The sequence below is a fragment of the Lactuca sativa genome, chromosome 3 (genome assembly GCF_002870075.4).
Source record: "Lactuca sativa cultivar Salinas chromosome 3, Lsat_Salinas_v11, whole genome shotgun sequence".
Lineage (NCBI taxonomy): Eukaryota > Viridiplantae > Streptophyta > Magnoliopsida > Asterales > Asteraceae > Lactuca > Lactuca sativa.
The window spans coordinates 220,867,019-220,888,301 of NC_056625.2; positions in this window are offsets into that span (position 1 = coordinate 220,867,019).

Sequence of the window (21,283 nt, forward strand, 5' to 3'; positions counted from 1 at the left end):
TGTTATGTGTTGTAACGCATTATTGCTATGTGATTTATGCTATGCATGTTTACAGAGTTGGAACCGGAAGGTTCCTAGAGTTAGAACCGGAAGGTTCACAGAGTTAGAACCTAAGGGTTCACAGAGTTTGGGTGCGCGGACCCATAGAGTCATAACCTCGAGTGGCTAATATGTGTTATATGTGTGGTATTTTGGGGAACTCACTAAGCTTCGTGCTTACAATGTTAGTGTTGTTGTTTCAGGTACTAGCGATGACCGTGGGAAGGCGCCGGCTTGATCTGTACACATGCATGGGACTTTTGATATATATGTGATCTTGAGATTTTGTATGATACGAATTTGGGAATTTTAAGCTTAATGTTTTATGAAATCAAATGAGAAATGCTTTTATATTTGCGAAAAATTATTTCTAAAATTCACGGTGTTACATTTATCAGCCTCCAATTCCCCCTATCGAACCGTGAAAGCCTAAATCATCTTTCCCTCTCATTTATGAGCTAGTGTGGTGCTTTTGCAGCCAAAGAAGAAAGAAGTTGGAAGAAGGAAGCAAGGATCCAGCAAGCAAGCCCACATCTTTCAGTTTCGCACTTTTTTTTGGACCTTTGTTAGTGTCCAAGATTCTATTTTTATTCTTCTATTTTGATAGATCTTGTGTTTTGTCCCTGTAGTTTCGTGTTCTTGAAGGTTGGAATGATTTGATCTCATTAAGGTTGCAACTTTATGAATCTCTAGGTCTATGTGACCTAGTAGAGTCTTGGATATGGCCTATAGTCGGGTTTTGATGCCATGCATGGAGATTAGGTCATAAATCCCCATTTTGAAATTGTTTTTGTGCTAGAATCTCTTCTCGAAGATTTGGGCATCAGACTTTAAGAATTAGGTACTTATTCATTAAGCCCTTGTCTCTTCAAGCCTTCTAGTTGGATTTTTAAGACCTTTTGAGTAGTCCCAATGGATAAAGTTGGAAAATTTACCCTCCTTAATTGCATTATAGGCTAGTTCTCAGCTTTAGAGCCCTTGGAATTGAAGATTCGACTGAATGTATTAAGCTGCTGGAAATAAGGCCAGTACGGCATGTTTGCAAGCCAACACGGCGTGTTGGCTGAGGTTTTCCAGACCATGTGAATATTGGCAGAACACGACATGTTTGTAAGCCAACATGGCGTGTTGGGTCAACACGGATTGTTGACCTTGACCATTGACCTTGACTTTGACCAGCTTTGACCTTAAGGGTATTTTGGTTACTTTTAGATTTCTATGGAAATTGGTCAATGATGGAATTAGGAATCAAGCAGAGAGTTGAGATTCAGAGTTGGACCTAATCATTTATACTCAATTTGCAAGGTGAGTTTTCCTCATTGTACTTTCGAGTTGAAGGCATCAAGGTCGGCTAATTGGTTGATAACCTGATATTTGTTATGTTGAGTATGGAATAGATATGTATGCTAGATTTTATATGCTAGTCTGGTAGATTTATAGGACTACCTATGATACTGTCTATTTATCTCCTTATGATGTTATATGTTATATGTCGACATATTGTTGTTGGATATAGTGTCTAAGTCCATAACTTTATTTGGTATGTACTTGACCCGACCCGGCATGGTCCATTTGGGTTGCATGGCATTGCAATACTTGGATAAACTAAATGAGAGAATATGGCACTTATGATTATTAATATATTATAAGTTCTAATATATTAAAAATAGTGTTATTTAATTAGTATTGATCAAGTAATAATCTAGTATTAATTTGGTGATCAAAGTGAGACTAATTAAATATATAGGGTTGATTATGACAATCATCAAATCTTTTATGGTGGATTAATGATCCATGATTTATGGGCTATGGATGTAACCATTTGGAGCTCCATGGATAGTCCATGGGAGTTACAAACCCATGGGTCATGAGAAATGAAGAGTCATGACAATTATGGGTCTTCTTAATGAAACCCTAATTGTGACACCACTTTAAAAGGAACCCTTTGGCTAGCAAAATCGTGACCTAGTGTTACTAGAGAGGGCATAACCGATTTTGAGTGCTATAAGTATTCTCTCAAGTTATTCCAAGTTTTGTGGTGTTGTGTAAAGCATTTGAGGCAAAACATTTGGGGTGCTAGGCTCATAAAGTCTTGAAGGAATCCAAGCAACATCAAGGTATGTATTTCTACTAGTTTTATATTTTATTTATTCCCCATGCCATGCTAGTTAGGAAATAACCTTTCAAAAGAAATTTGCATGTATATAGAGAAAACATAGATTCAAGGTTATTAGGGTTGCATGTACACCTAGGAAGTGTTAGAATGCTCAAAACCCATCAGTGGTATCAAAGCCTAGGATTGTTTTCTGTATACTTGATGCAAAACTGCTTGAAAATCGAAAATTCTGCTCACTGTCGACTGCACTCGCCGAATTCTTGGGGAGGACTCGCCGAGTCCATGAACAAATTCATCCTACTCGTCGAGTAGGATAATGCACTCGACGAGTAGGAGCGTGCTGGGCAGCTTTTTCATGTTTTGTTGCTAGAAATGGATTAAAATCATTATCCCAATCTGATTTGGACTTGTAAAATCTGTTTTTCAAAATGATAATGATTATGTTAACCCATTTTATGACTGTTATCAATTTTCAAGTATTGTATATGTTAATATGATTCTTGAAATTGCTTGACATGAATTTGTGTTCTTATGAGTTTTTAGAAGATCATAGGAATTATGTGTAACCTACATGTGTGTTTAATTCATGATCTTAATGGCAATGATGGTGTTCATAACTTGTCCTCAAGTTATGGATAACCAAAAGTCACTTCTTTAAATTGTGATTAAAGAACTAAAGAGGTTTCATAAAATGAAGAGTCTTCATTTTTATGAACCATTAAAACTCATAAGTTAAAAATTGAAGAGACTTGGAATAGTTTCAATTCTTGCCCTCAAGTTTTGGAATTTGAAAAGTCTTAAACTCTAATATTTTAATTCCAAATTAAACCTTAGATTTTTAAAAAGTTTAAAAATCAACACTTATACTATTATTATAATTTTATTATATAGATATGTATAAGAATATGTCATTCTTACCCTTAGTAGGCCTCATTCACGAAGCCGGTCTATAAGGGGGTATAAGGTTGTTGCCTATAAAATGGTGACTTAATGGGTGTCCACTCTCACCCACTACTTCCTTGATCGGTGGAGGGTCGTTAGCCGAACGGGTAGGATACGACTTTAAATTCTCATTAAAAGTATAATGAACTATAAAGTAACTATACATTATAAATTCCTAATCTTAGTTACTTTAGGAAAATGTGAATTTGGTGCTAGCCCATAAAATTACACTTTGTACCTTACCAAGTTGTTAGTGGAGCGTGTGTCGTTAACCGACACACTAACATGGACTAGTAAGAGTGGCAAAGGGTAACTTGACTTTATTATAGATCGGTGGAGCATGTGTGGTTAACCGGCACATTGATTAGGTAATATTGTTAAGGGTACCAAGTCAATTTGTATGGTTATTCACACCTTGTTTGTGATCCTCGGCATCCCAGTCACAAACTTGAGAGGGCACATTCGAGATTCAAACATGCCATTGAAAAGTTCAATGTATCTCAAAAGATCTAGGAGTTTCAAAACCAATAAAGCCTAATAATAAAATATTTCGTTCTTATGGTGGAAATTGGTAAATCGTCATTTACCTACCTTCAAATATTTTATGGTGTGGATTACGACATCCCTCTTCCACCTATAAATAGTTTTTTGGATCCTAGCCTTAATATTTCATTTGGGTGACATATTAAAGACTCTTAATCTAAGGAAACATAACTTCCTTTCATTCCAGATGTCTTCCAATAACGCTGTTGGCGCAAACCCAACAGGCTCCTTTTCCCTAATGAACTTGTGTGGTAAGGTCATCTTTGATGGATCCAACTTTAATGAGTGGATCAGAAACATCAGGATGATTACCCGCTATGAGGACAAAGAATATGTCCTTGACAGGGAGCTTAAGGTTGTTAATGAAGCCACTGCTACTCCAGAAGAGCTTGTGGAGTTCATTGCACATGAGAAGGATGCCACCAAGGTGTACTGCATCATGATGGCCACAATGACTTCGGAACTCCAAAAATCTTATGAAGATTTCTACCCCTTAGAGATGCACCTAGATCTGATGGAAAGGTACCATCAGAGCACGCGTCAAGAGAGGTATGAAATCATTTCCTCCATGATAACCGTAAGGATGAAGGATGGTGAACCCATCACCGGTCACTTGCAGAAGATGCAGAGGTTCGTTGACCGGTTGCTAAAGCTCAATGTTGACTTCCTTGAGGAATTGGCGATTGACATCATTCTCCATTCCTTACCTCCAAGTTATGATTAGTTTCGTATGACTTATCATATGAACAAGGAGGAAGTCACACTTAGCAAACTTCAAGGACTCTTAAGGACAGTTGAAAGTGGCCTTAACGGTAAAGTGGTTGCTACTTCTACTCCTTTAACAACCCATGTTCTTGAAATTAGGCAAGGGAAGGGTAAGAAGAGGAAAATCCCTTCGAAGGGTACCAAGGGTAAGACTCTTGATGGTTCCTCTTCAAGTGGGACAAAGAAAGGTCCCATTACTCCTTCTTCAAACCCAAAGGAAGCACAATGCTTCTATTGCCAGGATAAGGGACACTTCAAGAGAAGCTGCGCCAAATATCTGCAAGATGTACAGGATGGGAAGGTTAAACCCACCCATGCAGGTATTTACACAATACTATCTAACAACTCATCTAATGCTAATTCTTGGGTGCTTGATACAGGGTGTGGTATTCACATTTGTACTGATTTGCAAGCACTAAGAAGAAGTGAGAAAGTGGAGCACGGGAAGATAAACTTAGTCATGGGCAACAGTAAAGCATCACCTGTTACCAAGACAGGAGTTTATTCTTTATTGCTTAATAATGAGTTAATGTTAGATTTGAATAAGTGTTTTTACTCGCCCGAAATGGCGAGAAATATTATTTCTTTTCATGGCTTGTACAAACAAGGTTTCACATTTTCATTTGATAATAAAAATGGTGCTATTAATGTTTAATACAATGATGTATTTTACTTTATAGCAATACCTTGTGATGGTGTATATGAAGCTGTAAATGTTGTAGACAATTTAAGAAATAATGTGTTGTATATTGATTCTTCTGATAGCTTGGACAACACATCCTTGTGGCATTGTCGTCTTGGACATGTTAACAAGAAGCGCATAGGCAAACTCCAAAAGGCTGGAGTCTTGGAATCATTTGACCTCAAGTCAGATTATAGTTGCGAGTCTTCTTTACTTGGAAAAATGACAAAGTCACCCTTCACAGGCGCTTGTGATAAGGGTGAAGTCTTGTTGGACCTTGTACACACGGATGTGTGTGGGCCCTTTAGAGTTGCTACAAGGGATGCTAATCGTTATTATGTGACTTTTACTGATGATTACAGTAGATATGGATATATTTACTTAATCAAGCATAAGTCAGAAACCTTTGAAAAGTTCAAAGAGTTTAAGCAGGAAGTTGAGAATCAATTGGGCAGGAACATCAAGATGCTCCGATCCGATCGGGGAGGAGAGTATCTTAGCATTGAGTTCCTTGACTATCTTAAGGAATGTGGGATTGTCTCACAATTGACACCCCCCATGACACCACAGTTGAATGGTGTAGCTGAGAGGCGCAATCGAACCCTGTTAGTTATGGTTTGTTCCATGATGAGTCGAGCTTCGTTACCAATCTCTTTCTAGGGGTATGCCTTAGAGACTGCCGCCCATATCCTTAATATAGTCCGTACTAAAATGGTTGCCAAAACACCTCACGAGATGTGGACTGGGAAAGTGCCCAATTTGGACCACATCAAGATTTGGGGTTGTGAAGCTTTTGTGAGGCGTGAGAATCATGATAAGCTTGAGCCCCGAAGCGAGAGGTGTATTTTCATCGGCTACCCACAGAGATCCTTTGGTTACCTCTTCTATAGACCCAGTGATAATGTGGTCTTTGTAACAAGAAGGGGAGTCTTTCGTGAGAGAGAATTCATAAGCCAAGGGCACAGTGGGAGGCAAATTGACCTTGAAGAGATTCAAGAGTCAAGTGGTGAAGGAACCTCAAATGCTGTCAGCCAACCTGAGGAGGAAACTCCTGTTGAGCCGATGGATGAGTCTGTACCTCCAAGACGTTCCACTAGGGTGAGGAACACACCTAATTTTTATTATGGTTAGCACATCACCACTGAAGGTGATACATTTATCAGTGATAGTACACTGATAGATCTGGATGAACCTAATAATTATAAGGAAGCCATGGCAGGCCCTGAGTCTGTGAAATGGAAGGAGGCTATGGACAGCGAGATTCAATCCATGTATGACAATCAAGTTTGGAACTTGGTTGACAATGTACCAGGTCGTAAGACAGTTGGGTGCAAATGGATCTTCAAGAAGAAGACTAACATGGATGGGAAAGTACACACTTATAAAGCGCGACTAGTTGCGAAGGGCTTTACTCAAACTCCGGGAGTTAACTATGATGAGACCTTCTCAACAGTACCTTACATTAAGTCTATTAGAGTGTTGTTATCCATAGCTGCATTTCATGATTATGAAATATGGCAAATGGATGTCAAAACCGCTTTCCTTAATAGGAAGTTGGCTGAGGATGTTTGCATGGCGCAACCAGAGGGTTTTGTTGATCCAAAATGCCCTAATAGAGTGTGTAAGCTTGAAAAATCCATTTATGGATTGAAACAAGCATCTCGCAGGTGGAATCTTTGCTTTGATGAGAAAGTCAAAGAGTTTGGCTTTTCTAGGTGTGAGGATGAGTCTTGTGTGCATATCAGGGCTAGTGGGAGCATAGTTAGCTTCTTGGTGTTGTATGTGGATGACATACTCCTCATAGGAAACGACGTCCCAACTTTGCAGGAGGTTAAGGCCTGGCTTGGGAAGTGTTTTGCTATGAAAGACCTTGGGGAAGCTACCTATATCCTAGGGATATGGATATTGAGAAATAGGAGTAAGAGACTAATTGGACTTAGTCAAAGTACTTATGTGGATAACGTACTGAAGAGGTTCAGTATGCAAGATTCCAAGAAAGACGAATTACCAATCCAGAGTAATGCCAAGATAAGTAAGACTTAGAGTCCGAGCACAGAGGCTGAGATAGCTGAAATGAGTCAGATACCATATGCTTCCGCTGTGGGCTCGATCGTGTATGCTATTACTTGTATTCGCCCTGATGTGGCCTTTTCTTTGAGCATGGTCAGTAGATATCATGGGAACCCTTACAAGGCACACTGGACAGCGGTAAAGAACATTCTCAAGTATTTGCGGAGGACTAAGGACTGGGTCCTTACCCTCGGAGGCAGTGATGACTTGAGAGTGGAAGGATGGAGGCAGTGATGACTTGAGAGTGGAAGGATAATTTCCGCTCTTAGTCAGGCTAGGTCTTTATCCTAAATGGAGGAGCGATTACTTGGAAAAGTACCAAGCAGGAGACAGTAGCTGATTCAACTTGTGAATCAGAGTACATAGCAGCAAGCGAGTCAACAAAAGAGGCGATATGGCTAAAGAACTTCATCAGAGACCATGGTGTTGTACCAGCTATAAAGGAGCCAATGGAAATTTTATGTGATAGTGAAAGTGCGGTTGCTTTGGCAAAAGAACCAAGAGATCACGAGAGATCTAGGCACATTGACAGAAAATACCATTTCATCAAACATAGAATAGAAGAAGGACTCCTCGTGGTAAAGAGGGTATCATCAGATGAGAACCCGGCAGATCCCCTCACGAAGGGACTGAGCAGGGCTAAGCATTTACAGCATGCAAGGCGCATTGGGCTGAAGGATGATATTAGTTTAAATAATTAGATTCCTGAAACTTGTAAAATGTAATTGACATTTGATGATAAATATAAGTTGTTATTTATTTATGAGTTAGGTGTTACTATATTGTGTTGATTGTTTACTATGTTTCAATTTTGCATGTTTTTTACTTCCAGACTAATCATGTTATTATTCAAACCATCCACAGTCGGTTAAACTTTGGAAGTAAGTATTGATTCAAGACTGTCATGAATTTGGCTTCTATGATTTGTCTAAAGTGCTTTAGACAATGCAATGGTTGCTACAACATTCATGCGTACTCATAAGGGCTGAGTATTGGATTCAACCCACGCTCACTTGCATTACTTCATGGAATTTATCTCGAGTGATCGTGGGACGGTAATATCATATAAATCTTCAAACCTAGAGATATGAGTTGTTGACTATGAGTTGGTTATTCATTGATTGTACGAAAATGCGTTGGTAACTTGATGTTATAAAACGTGCCTATGTGAGTAATTCAACAAGTAGTTAGTACAAGCATATCAGTCGAAGTTTATTTGTTCCTTCTACAAATAGAAGCGATATCTGGGCCCCTCAATGATTTGGTTTTGACCTGTGTACCGGTCTCGGTCAGAACCTAATTGATGTGTTCAATTTAGTTCTATGTTGAAACAAATCGGAGTTCGTGAAACACATGCTGGACAATAAGTAAGACCATGTTCCATGTGTTTGTCCGGCTGATATCATGAGAGTAGAGGATTATATGATCACTTATCTTAAATGGCGTATCATCATCATCTCGGTTCTGAGAGACTTTGAAAGAGCTATGACTGCTAGTCAGATTTTTATGTCGCATTTGCAAATATAGTTATTAGACTTATCAAAGTGGGAGACTGTTGGATATAGTGTCTAAGTCCATAACTTTATTTGGTATGTACTTGACCCGACCCGGCATGGTCCATTTGGGTTGCATGGCATTGCAATACTTGGATAGACTAAATGAGAGAATATGACACTTATGATTATTAATATATTATAAGTTCTAATATATTAATAATAGTGTTATTTAATTAGTATTGATCAAGTAATAATCTAGTATTAATTTGGTGATCAAAGTGAGACTAATTAAATATATAGGGTTGATTATGACAATCATCAATTCTTCTATGGTGGATTAATGATCCATGATTTATGGGTTATGGATGTAACCATTTGGAGCTCCATGGATAGTCCATGGGAGTTACAAACCCATGGGTCATGAGAAATGAAGAGTCATGACAATTATGGGTCTTCTTAATGAAAGCCTAATTGTGACACCACTATAAAAGGAACCCTTTGGCTAGCAAAATTGTGACCTAGTGTTACTAGAGAGGGCATAACCGATTTTGAGTGCTAGAAGTATTGTCTCAAGTTATTCGAAGTTTTGTGGTGTTGTATTAACCATTTGAGGCACAACATTTGGGGTGCTAGGCTCACAAAGTCTTGAAGGAATCCAAGCAACATCAAGGTATGTCTTTCTACTAGTTTTATATTTTATTTATTCCACTTGCCATGCTAGTTAGGAAATAACCTTGAAAAAAAAATTTGCATGTATATAGAGAAAACATAGATTCAAGATTATTAGGGTTGCATGTACACTTAGGAAGTGTTAGAATGCTCAAAACCCATCAATTGTGTGCGTTAGGTTGAGGTTGTACTGCTTCGTGCTATACCCAAAAAACCCTTGAGGAAACCAGATATGAGTTTAGGGCCAGGGAGGGCATACTAAACTCATACCAAGGACTCATAAGCATTCCAGATAGGAGTTGAGGGCCAAGAAGGGCATGCCAGACTCGTATTGTGGGCTTAGTGGTGTTTAGTCCGAGGGCTGATCAGTTTAGGGAGCAAGCCATACATAAGCTGTTGGCCAAGGGAAAGCCGGACTTAACCTTTGGGCTAAGGGGTAATCCAATCTATTAGGTGTGGACCCATTGCATGTTGTTATTATATATGTGCTATTTGTTTTTGCATTGGTATTTTAGGGGAACTCAATAAGCTTTAGGCTTATAGTTTTGGATTAGGTTTCAGGTAACTTAGATGATCGCGGGAAGGCAAAGGCGTGATGATGCACCTCCTCGAGTTTTGATTTTATAATTTTGGGAAAACTCTGATATTAAACCTGTTTTGAAAACTATTTGTAAACAATTATGATTTATGGGTTGTTTTAAAAGTTTAAGTTTTCCATGAATTCTATGGATGTTATAGTTATCTTGATACCTACTAGTCAGACTAATAACATAAGCTATATCCATCCGTTTACATTTCAAAGCATACATAATTGAACCTACTGATGAAGCATATGGTATCCAGCTTATTTTTTTGATCATGTCTTTAGTACTAGGGTTGTTATCTTTAGAAAGAATGGTGAAAGGCAATATGGGTAGAATTCCTCGTTTTGAGTTATCCATTGAAAAGCATTTTGAGACTTTGCCAATGTATGTGCTCTGACTCAAACCAATGAGTCTTTGGGTTCTATCTCTATAGATCCTAATGACGAGTATGTATGAAACATCCCCCATATGTTTCATTCGAAAGCACTTACTAAGTTAGGCTCCCACTTGCTTTGATGTATACAAAATTAGAAAAACAGTATGCCTCCCACTTTCTTTGATGTATACGCATGGTTCATTGGGACTTTCTGAGAAACCAAACTTTTGATGTTCTTATCAAAACGATGATACCAGGCCCTAGATACTTGTCTCAACCCATAAATTGACTTCTTCAGTTTACACACCTTCTTTAGTTTATCTGGTTTAACAAAACCTTCATTGTGTTCCATATAAACATATTCCTCAAGATATCCATTACGGAGAGCGGTTGTGACATCCATTTGCCATATCTCATAGTCATAATATGCAACTATGGCCATGATATTCCTAATAGCTTTGATCTTAGCAACTAGCTAAAAGGTATCTTTATAATCAATGCCTTTAATTCGAGTATACCCTTTCGCAACAAGCCATGCTTTAAAAGGTTGTACATTTCAATCCATGTCCATCTTTTTCTTGAAGATCCACTTGCTTCTAATAGCCCTGCTGTTAGGAGGTAAGTCAACCAAGTCCCATACATGATTGTGATACATGGATTGAATTTTAGCTCTCATGGTGTCAAGCCACTTGTCAGACTCTGGGTCTACAGAACCAGCCTTGTAATTTATGGGCTCACATTGATCCATCAAGAAGACTTCCATTTTAGGAATAAAAAATCGAAATCTGTTAGTTTCCTGACAAGGTCGACTGGAGCATGATACAGTTGGGAAGGTTCCAACATATGAACAATAATTTCAGGTTCAACAATGCTTTGCTGATTTTCATTCTCAACTAAAGGTCGTGCCTCTCCAATTTCTTCAAGATCAATGGAGCTCCCACTTCCTTTATACAAGATCAAGTTATTTTAGCAAACAATACCTTTTGCGTTATGAACACTCGGTTCTCTTCCTTCTGGAAAAAGTAATAACCCATGGTTTCCTTAGGGTGTCCCAAAAAAATACACTCTTATTAGAAGTCTCTCTTTTAACATATGCTTCACAACCCCATATCTTAAAGTAAGATATTGATGGAACTTTTCCATTCCATAACTTGTAAGGAGTCTTACTAACCTTTTTTGTAGGGACCATGTTTACTATTCGTGCTGCAGTTTCGAGGGAATAACCCTAAAACTAATGAGGAAGGGAAGTGTGACTCATCATTGATCGTACCATATCAAGTAGAGTATGATTTCTCCTTTCTGAGACATAATTTTGTTGAGGTGTACTCAATGGAGTGAGTTGTGACACTATGCAACAGTTCTTAAGATGTTCATTAAACTCATAGCTTAGATATTCACCACTACAATCTGATCGTATGGTTTAATCTTTTACCAAGTTGATTATGTACTTCATTTTGGAATACCTTGAAGACATCATGTACTTCCTGTTTTTGTTTCATGAGATACATATATCCAAATCAAATAAAATCATCAGTAAATGTAATGAAGTATCTTTCACTGATTCTGGTCATTGATCTAAAAGGTCCACATACGTGTTCACTGACTCCCTCGAATCCTCTCTTGACACGTCGAGTACTTCCCTAACTCGTCGAGTTCCACCTGGCATGAATCGTGGGGCCACCACGACTCAACTCGCTGAGTCTCAAGAACAACTCGACGAGTTTCGGCTTGACTCAGCCCCCTTTGACTCTCCCTGACTCACTGGGTCATCCCCCAACCCGACGAGTCTACTCACTGAACAATTTACGTGAAACCCAAACCCTACTCGCCAAGTCTCAAGAACAACTCGGCGAGTTCATGCCATGCACAAACTCTATTGACCTCCTGAGGTCAGATCTGTTTCCCCAAACCATAGATCTGGCCTTCCCAAGCATGAATGTCACGTAAAGTTCGAAACTTGATGCTTGTATAACCACAACAAGGCATCAATAGGAGATTTGGTCCCCAAAATGACAACCTAAGTCCAATAACTCCATACTAACCCAAAAAGCTCCAAGGGTTAAGGTCTCTGGACCTCTTTGGGTCCAGATCCAAGGCACAAACTCGAAGAAGGACCATTTGCTTCACATAATCACTCTCCAAAGGGGTTAGAAAACCCTAACTCTAAAGATCAACCCTAAAACTGAAGGAGATTCGAACTATTACCTCAAAATGAAGCCTCTGGACTCTGGATCTGCTTGAATCTCACCTCCTCCTTGCTCTTGTCACCCTCTTCTTGCTAAACAAAGGATACAAAGATCCAAAAGTGACTTCTTCTCTCTCAAAGCAATTTAGCTCTCTTAGGGTTCTCTCAATGGACTGGTAGCCGCAATGAGAGGCTATAAGTGCCCTTAAATAGGCTCCAAACCCGAGGAATTAGGGTTTCATTAAACAGCGTGGACTCGCTGAGTCCACTTTTGGACTTGCCGAGTCCAGACGCGAACCCGTGCCCAAAACCACGATCCTACTCGGCGAGTTTGGGCTCTAACTCGCCGAGTCTCCTCACAAACCACCAAAAATACAAGAATAAATAATACCTGGTAATCCAGGGTGTTACAATTCTCCCCCACTAGAACTAGACTTCGCCCTCGAAGTCTCACTCTGCAAATAACTCCAGATGCTGCTCACGTATCTCACGCTCCGGCTCCCAAGTCATCTCGGACCCCTTCCGATGCTACCACTGAACCAAAACCAAGGGTACCTCCTTGTTCCTCAAAACCTTGATTTTTCGATCTCGGATTGCCACCGATCTCTCAGCATAATTCAGGCTCACATCCACCTGAATATCCTCTAATGGTACCACTTCCGACTCAACGGCTATACACTTCCGCAATTGCGACACGTGGAAAGTGTCGTGAATCTGCCCCAACTCTGCTGGCAACTCCAAACGATAGGCTACCCTGCCTACCCTCGCGACCACCTGGAATGGACCAATATACCGGGGCCCAGACTTGCCACTCTTCCTGAATCGAATCACTCCTTTCCATGGAGAGACCTTCAGGAGCACAAAGTCGCTGACCTAAAACTCAAGCTCGGACCAGCGTCTGTCCGCATAACTCTTCTGACGACTCTGAGCGGTCAACAACCTCTGTCTGACCTGCTGGATTTGCTCTGTCATCTGAAGCACGATCTATGTACTACCCATCACACGCTGTCCGACCTCTCCCCAGCAAATGGGGGTCTGACACCTCCTCCCATACAACAGCTCAAAGGGTGCCATACCAATGCTCGAATGATGGCTGTTGTTGTAGGAAAACTCTGCCAAGGGAAAATACGTATCCCAACTCCCCCCGAAATCCAACACACAAGCCCGGAGCATGTCCTCGAGCGTCTGAATCGGCCGCTCACTCTGTCCGTCTGTCTGGGGGTGATATGCGGTACTAAAATGCAGCCTAGTACCCAACTCCTCGTGAAACTTCTTCAAGAATCTGGAAGTGAAACATACATCCTGATCTGAAACAATCGAGATCCGCACCCCATGTCGAGATACCACTTCGCTCACGTACATCTCTGCTAACTTCTCTGCGGAGGAGCTCTCACTGATAGCAAGGAAGTGGGCGCTCTTTGTCAATCTGTCCACAATCAGCCAAATTGCATCGACTCCCCTAGCAGTCCTTGGCAATTTGGTGATAAAATCCATGGTAATATGTTCCCACTTCCATTCGGGAACCTCCAACGGCTGCAACTTACCATGCGGTCTCTGGTGCTCGGCCTTAATCCTACAGCAGGTTAAGCACCTCTCAACAAACCACGCAACATCCCTCTTCATACAGGGCCACCAATACTCCCTACTCAGGTCCAAATACATATTAGTGGCCCCAGGATGGATCGAGAATTTCGACCGATGAGCCTCTTCCATCAAAATGGTACGCGTCCCTCCCACAAACAGTACCCATATACGCCCCTGAAATGTCATAAGCCCCCAACCATCGGTAACGAACTCCGATACCAACCCAACAACTCGCTCTCTCTTCTGGTTCTCCGATCTCACTGCCTCAGCCTGTGCTCCACGAATGGTGTCCAACACCGGAGCCATCACGGTCAATCGCAAACATACATCTCGCAGCAGGGCGCTCTCCGCCCTGCAACTCAGGGCGTCGGTTACCACATTAGCCTTGCCCGGATGGTACAGGATCTCACAATCATAATCCTTTACCACATCCAATCACCTCCTTTGCCGCATATTTAGGTTGGGCCGATCCATCAAATACTTCAGGCTCTTATGGTGCGTGTATATCGTACACCGAACCCCATACAGATAGTGACGCCAAATTTTGAGGGCGAACACCACTGCCCCCAACTCTAGATCATGGGTGGGATACCTCGTCTCATGTGGCTTCAGTTGCCTCGATGCGTATGCTATCACATGCCATCTCTACATCAGCACCGCTCCCAACCCCAAGATCAACGCATCACAGTATACCACAAAGTCTTCCATCCCCTCTGGGAGGCCTAACACTGGGGCTTCGCATAACCTTTGGCAAAGCGTCTCAAAGGAGGCCTGCTGCTCGGGGCCCCATGAAAAAGCGACACCCTTCCGGGTCAATCTGGTGAGTGGCACTGCAATCTTAGAGAAATCCTTGATAAATCTCCGATAATAACCTGCCAACCCTAAGAAACTCCTGATCTCGGAGGGTGACCTCGGTACCTCCCAACTCATCACCGCCTCAACTTTGGCCGGGTCGACCAATATTCCTTTCTGGTTAACGACATGACCCAGGAACTGGACCTCTCGCAACTAGAAATCACACTTGGAGAATTTGGCATAAAGCCTCTCCGATCTCAGAACTCCGAGGATCTCCCTCAAATGCTCCTCATGCTACTCTATAGATCTCAAATATACCAAAATGTCGTCGATTAATACAATCACCGACCGATCCAGCATCAGCCTGTACACTCGGTTCATAAGATCCATGAACACTGCTAGAGCATTGGTGAGCCCGAAAGTCATCACCACAAACTCGTAATGCCCATAACGCGTCCTGAGCGCTTTCTTCTGGATGTCCTCATCTCGCACCCTCACCTGCTGATATCCAGACCTCAAATCGATCTTGGAGAACCAAGATGCTCCCTGTAACTGATCGAACAAATCGTCGATCCTCGGCAATGGGTAACGGTTCTTGACTGTCAGCTTGTTCAACTCCCGGTAATCAATGCACATCCGGTGTGAACCATCCTTCTTCTTGACAAAAAGGATACGCACTCCCCACGGCGAGCTGCTCGGCCGAATAAAACCCTTTCCCAGCAGCTCCTGAAATTGCGAGGATAACTCTTGCATCTCTGGAGGTGCAAGGCGATAAGGCACCTTGGCGATAGGCGCGGCCCCCGGAACCAAATCGATACTGAACACCACTTGCCTCACTGGAGGCACACCCGACAACTCCTCTGGAAATACATCCGGGAACTCACGCACTATCGGAACCTCCTCAACTGACCTCGGCCTCTCGAAGTCAACCCGCGTATCCATCACATACGCCACAAAGCCCTTACAGCCCTGCTGTAGACAATGCCTCACCCTAGCGGCCGAACAAAACGCTGACCCTAAACGTGTACCCTCACCGTACACCGTAAGAACTCCCCCACTAGGGTCTCGTATGGTCACCAGCTGTCGCTCGCAGTCGATAACCGCACCGAATTTGCTCAACCAGTCCATGCTCATAATGACACATACATCACCCATCGTAATAAGAACCAAATCAATCGGGAACTCAACACCGAAAATCTCGAATACGCACCCGTGGATCACCTCCGTGGCATATATCACCCTCTTGTCAACTATGGAAACTCTCAGAGGCCGACTCAGCGCCTCACGACTAACACTGATATGCTGACTAAAAGCCAAAGATACAAAAGACCGACTCGCACCCGAGTCAAATAACACCAAGTCAGGTACATAATTCACAAGAAAAGTACATACGCATAACATAATATAAGCATAATATCTCAACATCAAAATAAATACAAGTAAGAATACATACCAGCCACGACATCGGGCGCTGCGCGGACCTCCTCCGTGGTCAACTGAAAAGTTCTCCCTCATGCCCTCGGCGCCTCGGCCTTCACTGGCCGACTCTCGGTAGCTCTGATGGCGGCAGGGGCAGATCCCTGAGGTGCTCCCTGAGCTGATCCCCGCAACTGCGGACACTCCGCCTTCCAGTGTCCGGTCTGGTTGCAGTGAAAACACACTGCAAACCCCTTGGGGCAGTCCTTGGCCATATGCCCCTCCTTGCCACACTTGTAGCAAGATCCATCTCTACAAACTCCATCATGACCCTTGCCGCACTTTCCACAAGTGTGGCTCTTCTGGCTCCCTGATTTGGGATCAGCGGGCTTGGCCCGCTTGGCTGCCGGCTGGGACAGTGCCGGTCGCCGATCCCTCCCCTGAGACAACGCCTCCTCCCTGGGCTGAGTCTCTAGCTCAATCTCCCTCTTCTTTGAATTTGCCTGAAGCTCAGCAAATGTCCGGTACGACGAGTTCGCCACGAACTCCCGAATGCCTCGCCTCAAGATACTCAAATATCGGCTCATACGTGCCTGCTCAGTGGACACGTGCTCAGGGCAGAACATCGCCCTCTCGTGGAACATCCTGGTAATCTCCGTAACAGACTCAGTACCCTGCTTGAGGGTCAGAAACTCCTAGGCCAAACTCTCCCTCTCCACCTGGGGAACGTACTCATCTCGGAACATGGCAGTGAACCTCTCCCAGGTCATTGCCGCAAGCTCAGCAGGCATAAAGTGCGTTGTCACAAACTTCCACCAGTCCTTCGCTCCCAAGCGAAGCTGGTTCAGCGCGAACCGAACTCTCAAATGCTGAGGAGATGAGCAAGTGAAGAAACACCCCTCTATGTCTGAAATCCATCTCATAGCTGCCACCGGGTCCTGGGTCCCATCAAACTCTGGCGGTTTTGTGTTGCTGAACTCTCGGAACAGCAACGCATCACCACCCTACGGCCTCGCAGCAGCAATAGCTGCGGTGGCCGCTACAACAGCAGCCTCAGAAAGAGCAGCATAACGCTCGTTGAAAGTCTCAATCAACGTGGTCTTAATAGACCCGAACATCTCTGGTATCCCTGCCCTGATGGCCGCAGCCACCTCCTCATGGATGATCCGTCGGATCTCCTCATCACTGGCCCCACTGCTCTCAGGCATAAGACGTGTCCTCACCATGATCTACCTCTGAAATACAACATACGATAAATTAGAATCCATTCGAGCATACTCACACTCGACAACTCATTCCTCCTTGATCCTTGGCATTCCAAAGATTCTTACTTGGGCTGTACACCGCCCCGGTGCTTTCAGTAGTACGGGCCCAATACTACTGTCCGCACTGTATCAGAATACACCCCAAGTCCTCCTCTTCGTATCCCAAGTTCCAAGTACTCTATTAGGCATAACCCACTCTCTAACAGATCTCTCATAAGCTCCTCGCTGCTACTTACTCACTCTCAAGCATCTCATAGCATCTCACTTCTCCCTAGGCTAAGGCATCACAAATCAAGCCACTCTAGTTCTAATAGGAGTACCTAGCCTACTCTAGCATGAGAATACATCATATTAATATCATAAGACATAACATGAGGGTATCTTGGGAAATCACCATTCGGGCGCGGACTGATCGTACACACAACTTTGCTCTGCGTTTTTCCAAAACTCTTTTACTCTTTTTGAAAATATTTCTCAAATCCTCAGTTTGAGTTGAAATACGCCCGAAGGTGTACTCTAATCCCTCAAACCAAGGTTTTGATACCAAGTTGTAACACCGTAAATTTCAAAACAATTTTTCGCATTTTATAAAAACATAATTCATTTACTATTCATAAAAACATCAATGTTTGAAACTCAATGCATGCCATATAAAAATCCCAAGATCTCATAACATAAAAATCCCGTGTGTGTACTGATCAAGTCGGCGCCTTCCCACGGTCATCACTAGCACCTGAAACAAATAACACGAAACACTGTAAGCACAAAGCTTAGTGAGTTCCCCAAAATACCACACATAGCACATATTAGCCACTCGAGGCTATAACTCTGTGGGTCCATGGACCTACTCTGTGAACCCTCTGGTTCTAACTCTGTGAACCTTCTGGTTCCACTCTATAAACATGCACAACATAAATCACATAGAAATAACGAGTACAACACATAACATACATACAAGATACAAATACTCTGTCACGTAACTCTGACCTAATCAAGGTAAAGTATAGTGAGAATACTCACCTCGCGTATCTCGATAACTCGCAAATCCCTGAAATCACTCGTTCTCGATCCCCTGAGCTATTGTCCTCCTATAATACAACATATCTCTAATTAACACTTTCACAACTAAGGTTAACTAACCCTATCAAATCAACACTGGTCAACTCTGGTCAACGGTCAATGGTCAACTTTGACCGAACTCCGCAAGTGCACTAGAGCGACTCGGCGAGTCTATACGTGTTCACTGACTCCCTCAGATCCTCTCTTGACACGTCGAGTACTTCCCTAACTCGACGAGTTCCACCTGGCATGAATCGCGGGGCCACCAAGGACTCAACTCGGTGAGTTCCGGCTTGACGCAGCCCTCTTTGACTCTCCCTGACTCACCGGGTCATCCCCCAACCCGGTGAGTCTACTCGCTGAACAATTTACGTGAAACCCAAACCCTACTCGCCGAGTCTCAAGAACAACTCAGCGAGGTCATGCCATGCACAAACTCTATTGACCTCCTGAGGTCAGATCTGTTTCCCAAAACCATAAAACTGGCCTTCCCAGGCATTAATGTCACGTAAAGTTCGAAACTTGATGCTTTTATAACCACAACAAGGCATCAATAGGAGATTTGGTCCCAAAAATGACAACCTAAGTCCAATAACTCCATACTAACCCAAAAAGCTCTAAGGGTTAAGGTTTCTAGACCTCTTTGGGTCCAGATCCAAGGCACAAACTCAAAGAGGGACCATTTGCTTCACATAATCACTCTCCAAAGGGGTTAGAAAAACCTAACTCTAAAGATCAACCCTAAAACTGAAGGGGAATCGAACTATTACCTCAAAATGAAGCCTCTGGACTATGGATCTGCTTCAATCTCACCTCGTCCTTGCTCTTGTCACCCTCTTCTTGCTAAACAAAGGATACAAAGATCCAAAAGTGACTTCTTCTCTCTCAAATCGATTTAGCTCTCTTAGGGTTCTCTCAAGGGACTGGTAGCCGCAATGGGAGGCTATAAGTGCCCTTAAATAGGCTCCAAACCCATGGAATTAGGGTTTCATTAGACAGCATGGACTCGCCGAGTCCACTTTTGGACTTGTCGAGTCCAGACGCGAACCCGTGCCCAAAACCACGATCCTACTCGGCGAGTTTGGGCTCCAACTCGCCGAGTCTCCTCACAAACCACCAAAAATACAAGAATAAATAATACCTGGGAATCCAGGGTGTTACAGATAGGTTGCGATAACTAATTATAACTATTATGTAATTCTTAGATTTCAGGGATCCAAAAAAACATTTCTTCTTTTTTAATGGCATGTTTATCCCATCTACGCCTCAAAAATCTTCTGCTCAGGTGACATTTATCACATAAGAAATTGATCAAATCATCCATTTAAAAAACATGTGAATTATATTTCATAAATGGTTAGGTAACCTTTATCACATAAGTAAATATAAAACACCTTGGCCATTTTGACAACCCAAACAAATAAGGTGACGCTAAAATCCACATGAATTGCACAAAAATCACAAGTGATTTTTAAGTGGATTTCATAGATTTAAAGTTTTCAAAAATAAGGGTTTTATCAATGTTTTATTATGTAATGTCAACGTGGGGCACATAAACAACACTCATATTGCTATGCTTCAAAATGATGGAATCTTAGAATCAATAGGCTTAGAGTATTTTGGTGTATATGAATCATGTCTGTGTGGCAAGATGACCAAAGCTCCTTTTATCGGCGTTGGTGAAAGAGTTTCGGATCTATTAGGACTCATACATATTGATGTATGTGAACCTTTTTGATCAGTGACCAAAAGCAGTGAAAGATACTTCATTACATTTACTGATGATTTTAGTAGATTTGGATATATGTATCTCATGAAACAAAAACATGAAGTACACGATGTCTTCAAGTGGATTGCATCAAGATCCTTATGTTTCAGGATCTTCAACCTCGAGGATCCCTATGCTTCAGGATCATCAACCTCAACAACCTCTATGTTTCAGGATCTTGAGGATCCTTAGTTGTATGTTGTTCTGCATGGAAATCATTATCTAGGGGTGGGTGTTATTCTAGCCAGGAAAGTGCCTGAAACTTCCAAGAAAAACACCCCTCCGGTTACTAACCAAGGAAGTTTGGAATCTTCATGACTCCAAGATTCGACTACTTTGGTCATTACTGCAGAACACTTTGCTATGATGAGGAAAATGACGCAACAGATGAACCAGCAACAAGAGAAGAATAGATCACTCCTTAGAGAAGTGGAAAAGGTTGAAGGCGGAATTTCAGAGATCCCAAGAAACGACGCCCAGAGTTGTACAACCAAGGATCCTGAACTTCGATAATACAGGATCCTTAGGAAATCACCAGGGGAACACAACTCCTGCTACTGTTGCGTCACCCTTGGGGACAACCAAGAACAATCGAGCATCTATGATCAATGATCTCAATGAGCCTTAAGTACCCTTAAGCATAGGATAGATGATCAGTCTCTAGCTTATGTATATAATAATTCAAAGATTATACCGTCGACACAATGGAGTTGTTCAAGTGTTAAGATGTTGAGATCTTTGTGCATCAAGATCCTTATCATTCAGGATCTTCAACCTCGAGGATCCTTATGCTTCAGGATCATCAACCTCGACAATCCCTATGTTTCAGGATCTTGAGGATCCTTAGTTGTATGTTGTTCTGCATAGAAATCGTTAGCTAGGGGTGGGTGTTATTCTAGCTAACACCCCTCCGATGATTAAGTTAGTAA